The 4540-nt window shown below is 44.4% G+C and overlaps 1 pseudogene; it reads left to right on the top strand.

The window, feature by feature from the left end:
* The first annotated feature begins 2647 nt into the window (after positions 1-2647).
* On the top strand, positions 2648-3912 carry LOC121156905 (annotated as a pseudogene).
* The last annotated feature ends 628 nt before the right edge of the window (positions 3913-4540 follow it).

Raw genomic sequence — 4540 nt, 5'->3', positions numbered from 1 at the left:
TAAGCATTTCATGATGTTAGTTCAGAGGCTAAACAGTGTCAGATTCCAGGTTTTTGGAGTTCTCTTGGTTGTCCTTGTAGAAAGTTGGCTATAATAACTCCGCCCATCTCAGTCTCTGCTTGGGAATCAAGAAGTAGTAGAGCAAATAGCGCAATGCCCATCCCAGAAGGGACCACATACCTCTGACTCTGTTGCGAGCTATGTTGGGTCTAATATCTGTTTTCCAGGGTCTCGCCTCATACTTAAGTGTTCTAAGCATAGACATAAAAACAACCTACAAGGTGATAAAATTAATTTAAAAGGTGAGGAAATCACAGATCCACATAGGACACATTCGGGAGGGCAAAGTAGGAGGGAGAGACATGTGTTTCTACTCCGCCTTCTCCATGTCTGCTGGAAGGAGAGAGAGAGATTGAGAGGGAGAGAACCATTTCTGGGCTTCTTATGAGTTTGGGAAGGGGAGTGGTTAACTGATGTTGACCCCAGGTCCCAGGTAAGGGTAGGTACATCATGGGGAAAAGATCATTTGACTGTGGGGAAGGTGGGAGGGGAAATCCCTGAGCCTATGGAACTGTATCATTTAAAAAATTTTTTAAAAACTTTTTGACTGATAGGTGGGTAAATAGTATTACATAGAGCAGGGGAGGTGTAACTTCCAGCTTGTGACCCTAACATAGCTACTTGCCTATCCCAAATGCAAAGGGTTTTCTTAAAAGCTTGATCCATCACAACAAATCTGCTTGGTCAAAACTGTGTCTCGGGCCAAGCGGCGTGGCCTAGTGGCTAAAGTCCTCACCTTGAACGCCTCGGGATCCCATATGGCTGCCCGTTCTAATCCCAGCAGCTCCACTTCCCATCCAGCTCCCTGCTTATGGCCTGGGAAAGCAGTCGAGGACGGCCCAAAACTTTGGGACCCTGCACCTGTATGGGATACCTGGAAGAAGTTCCTGGATCCTGGCTTCGGATCGGCATAGCATCGGCCATTGCGGCTCACTTGGGGAATGAATCATGGACGGAAGATCTTCCTCTCTGTCTCTCCTCCTCTCTCTGTATATCTGACTTTCCAATAAATAAATAAATTTTAAAAACAAACAAACAAACAAACAAACAAACAAAAACTGTGTCTCATGGGCCTCCCATATAGCAAAGGAGGTCAGGAAGTATTGTTTTGAAGCTGAGTATATTGCTCCCTTACCCAAAGAAAACTTTTTGTAACACAGGGAACGAAGAATATGCATTGGGCAGGCGACTAGCAGTGACTGCCACCTCCCCACTTCATGTCACCAAGTGGCCTAGTGCACAGTAGGTGCTCACTGCAGTCGCTGGTTTTCTTGTATACCTGAAAGCCTCCACCACTAGATGGCCTATCTGTTACCCTACCATATTTCTTCCCCATATTTCTTACTGACAGAGTGTAAGTTCTGTCAGCCCATAACCCTTGCCTTACTGGATTTCCAGTGTGGATGCTGTATTGGCTAGTGACATAACCACTAGAAACTCAAAGGATCCCAGTGTTATTGCTCACGAGTCCGCAGATAAGCCAATATGGTTCCTGCAGTCTCATCCAGGCTCTCCCACCTGTCCCAGTTCAGCTGAGGATTGAGAAGGGGGCAAGGTTAATCTTGGTTGAGCTCTCTCACATGTTGGGGGAGTCAGAGCTACAAGGAGACCTTGAAGGGACTGGATACAAGTGGGAAAAGGACATATTTATAATCTATCCCAGCTTCTGTTCCAGGCTCAGGAGTCCACAGTGCCCAGAGATCAGGGAAGAATCCAAGGAATTCATTTCTGTAAGTCTCTGGGCTGTTTCATCCTTGCAGAAAATTCATTTCTTTGTGACTAGTGCCTTCATGATGATCTTAGCCCCTTTTGCCTCCCATAAGAAAGCAACATAGAGCAGATGGCTTGTAGACAACAGAAATGTGATTCTCTCAGCTCTGGGGGCCAGCAGGTGCATGATCAAGTGACCAGCAAGTCCGCCTGTGAGGGCCTACTTCCTAGTTCATGCAAAACTGTCTCACTGTGTCCTCATATGTCAGAAGGGTAGAGGAACCTTGGTGGGGTCTCTGTGAAAACATTAATACTGCTCAAAAACTCTTTCCCCATAGCTGCATTACCTCCTAAAGACCCTCGCTCTAAAAACCAGCACACTGGGTTCCCACGTAGGACTTCGGGGGAGGACACATTCAGTTAACAATATTGGCCCCTTTCTTTCTCTAACCAGAGCCTCCTTGGATTCTCTGTCTTTGGGGCAGAAATGCTCACGGGTCAACTTTTAATTTATTAACTCTGTTTTTCTGCATTCCTCCCCTGAGGTCCAGAGAGCATCAGGATCTTGGACAATCAGTCCATCAGTGTTTTTACCCAGGAATTCTTGACTCAGTTCTTGCCCTCTGGTCCACACTCCGCTGTGCTGAGCACTCACTCCCATCACCTCTCTTCTGCCCTGCTCAGTACCTGGAACACAGGCAGCGATGTGCCGCTGCAAACAAAGGTTCCAAGTGCCTTCACTCCACAGCCTCTCATTCTCAGCTGACAATGCATTCTCCTCTGGAGCTTATTGTACAATGGCTCTATATCAATCTTTCAAGATTTTGGGGGGATTGGCCTGGAGCTTCAGTCACACGGTCAGGATAGGGGCATCTCCCACAGCGACGCGGCCGGCAACCCTGACAATGTTCCAGGGCCCGGGCTTCCAGGTGGTTTGACAATAGGCTGCTCCCCGTAGGAATGCTCATGCTGTCGGCCACACAGGTCTATACCATCTTGACTGTCCAGCTCTTTGCATTCTTAAATTTTGTGCCTGTAGAAGCAGACATTTTAGTATATAATTTTGAAAATGCATCTCAGACATTTGATGATCTCCCAGCATGATTTGGTTATAGATTTCCAACAGAAGGTTTAAAGGGTTTTTAAATAAACTGCAAGCCAGAGAATGCCTGTGAACCCATAGTGCCTCCACCACTAAAAGACAATTTGTCCAGCGCGTTTATTGCGTTAATTAGAAGATTTGATTGTAATTTTGATTTAAAGATTTTAAATGTCCAGCGAGCAGGGTACAAAGCAGCCATAGTTCACAATGTTGATTCTGACGACCTCATTAGCATGGGATCCAATGAACATTGTTGTATTAAAGAAAACTGACATTCCATCAGTCTTTATTGGTGAATCGTCAGCCAATTCCTGGAAAGATGAATTTACATATGAAAATGGAGGCCATATTGTCTTGGTTCCAGAATTCAGTCTTGCTCTGGAGTACTGCCGGATCCCCTTCTTCATCATAGTAGGCATCTGCCTCGTCCTCATTGTGATTTTCACACTTACGAAATTCGTTCAGGACAGACATAGAGCCAGAAGAAGCAGGCTTCGTAAAGATCCCCTTAAGAAACTCCGTATACATAAATTCAAGAAAGGAGTATCATGTATGTACTATTTGTTTAGATGAATATGAAGATGGAGACAAATTGCAAATCCTCCCCTGTTCCCATGCTTATCACTGCAAATGTGTGGACCCGTGTGTAAGCAGAAAGTTGTTCCTTCTCAAGGTGACTCTGACTCAGACACAGACAGCAGTCAAGAGGAAAACGAGGCGTCAGAGTACACGCTATTCTTGGACCTTTAGCTTCCTGCAGTGCCCAGTCCTTCGGAGCGCTGTCAGAATCCAGCTCCCATCAGAACAGATGGAGTCTTCAGACTACGAGGGGAGCGACAGCAGCGATGTGGAAAACGAGGTGAACGAGCATAGTGTTGTGGTCCATTTGCAGCCTAATGAATGGGATTACAACATAGCAAACACTGTTTAATCTTACGGGTGATGGGTTTATTTCCCCTAAAACTTTTTTAGGTATATAATTTTACTTTTTGATCCCTTCAGAGGTCTCTGCACAGGTAACTTATTTTTTAGTATTCTAGTTTAATCATATTACCGAAACAACCTTTTGACCCAGTAGTCATCTTCAGGAGTATACGTTCATTTCACTGATAAGTAATTAAAAAATTGGTGCTGTAACTCAAGCATCAAATGAACTCTTTGGGGATGAAATATAACCAAAACATTTTTATAAAAACCTTTAATATAGCTTGTAATTAAGATGCAGATCAACGTATGCAAATCTTCTGTTTTGCACCAAGTCAGTGCTGCAGCAACCAGCAAGGGCTAAGTCGCATCGCGCACCTCCACTGAGTTACCTAGAATGGCCGAGTTAGAGTATGTGGGCTCTGGTATTTCTCCAGATGAGAGGCAACGAGGCATTTTAGCATTTTCCTTTCTATCAGCACCCCCCGAGAAACTCAAAGCTGGCACCTTTGAATTCCCGGGCAGTCTTAATTTCATAAGGTCTGTAGTAGCACTGTAGTGTTATCTATGAATTTGATTCAGCAGTTAAAATCACGTCTCTAGATTTGACTCACTGAATTTCAGTATTCTTAAGGATTTTTGTTTGTTTGTTTATGATCAAAGTGAAAAAGAAAATGCTGCACAAAATACCAAACTTTAGCAAATATTAATACTCAGATCATATACCTCTTAATAAGGAGCATC

The sequence above is a fragment of the Ochotona curzoniae genome, unplaced genomic scaffold (assembly GCF_017591425.1).
Source record: "Ochotona curzoniae isolate NIBS_2020 unplaced genomic scaffold, NIBS_Ocur_1.0 contig_3498, whole genome shotgun sequence".
NCBI lineage: Eukaryota > Metazoa > Chordata > Mammalia > Lagomorpha > Ochotonidae > Ochotona > Ochotona curzoniae.
Note: the sequence above shows the minus strand (reverse complement) of the source record. Positions and strands in the feature narration are given on the sequence as shown.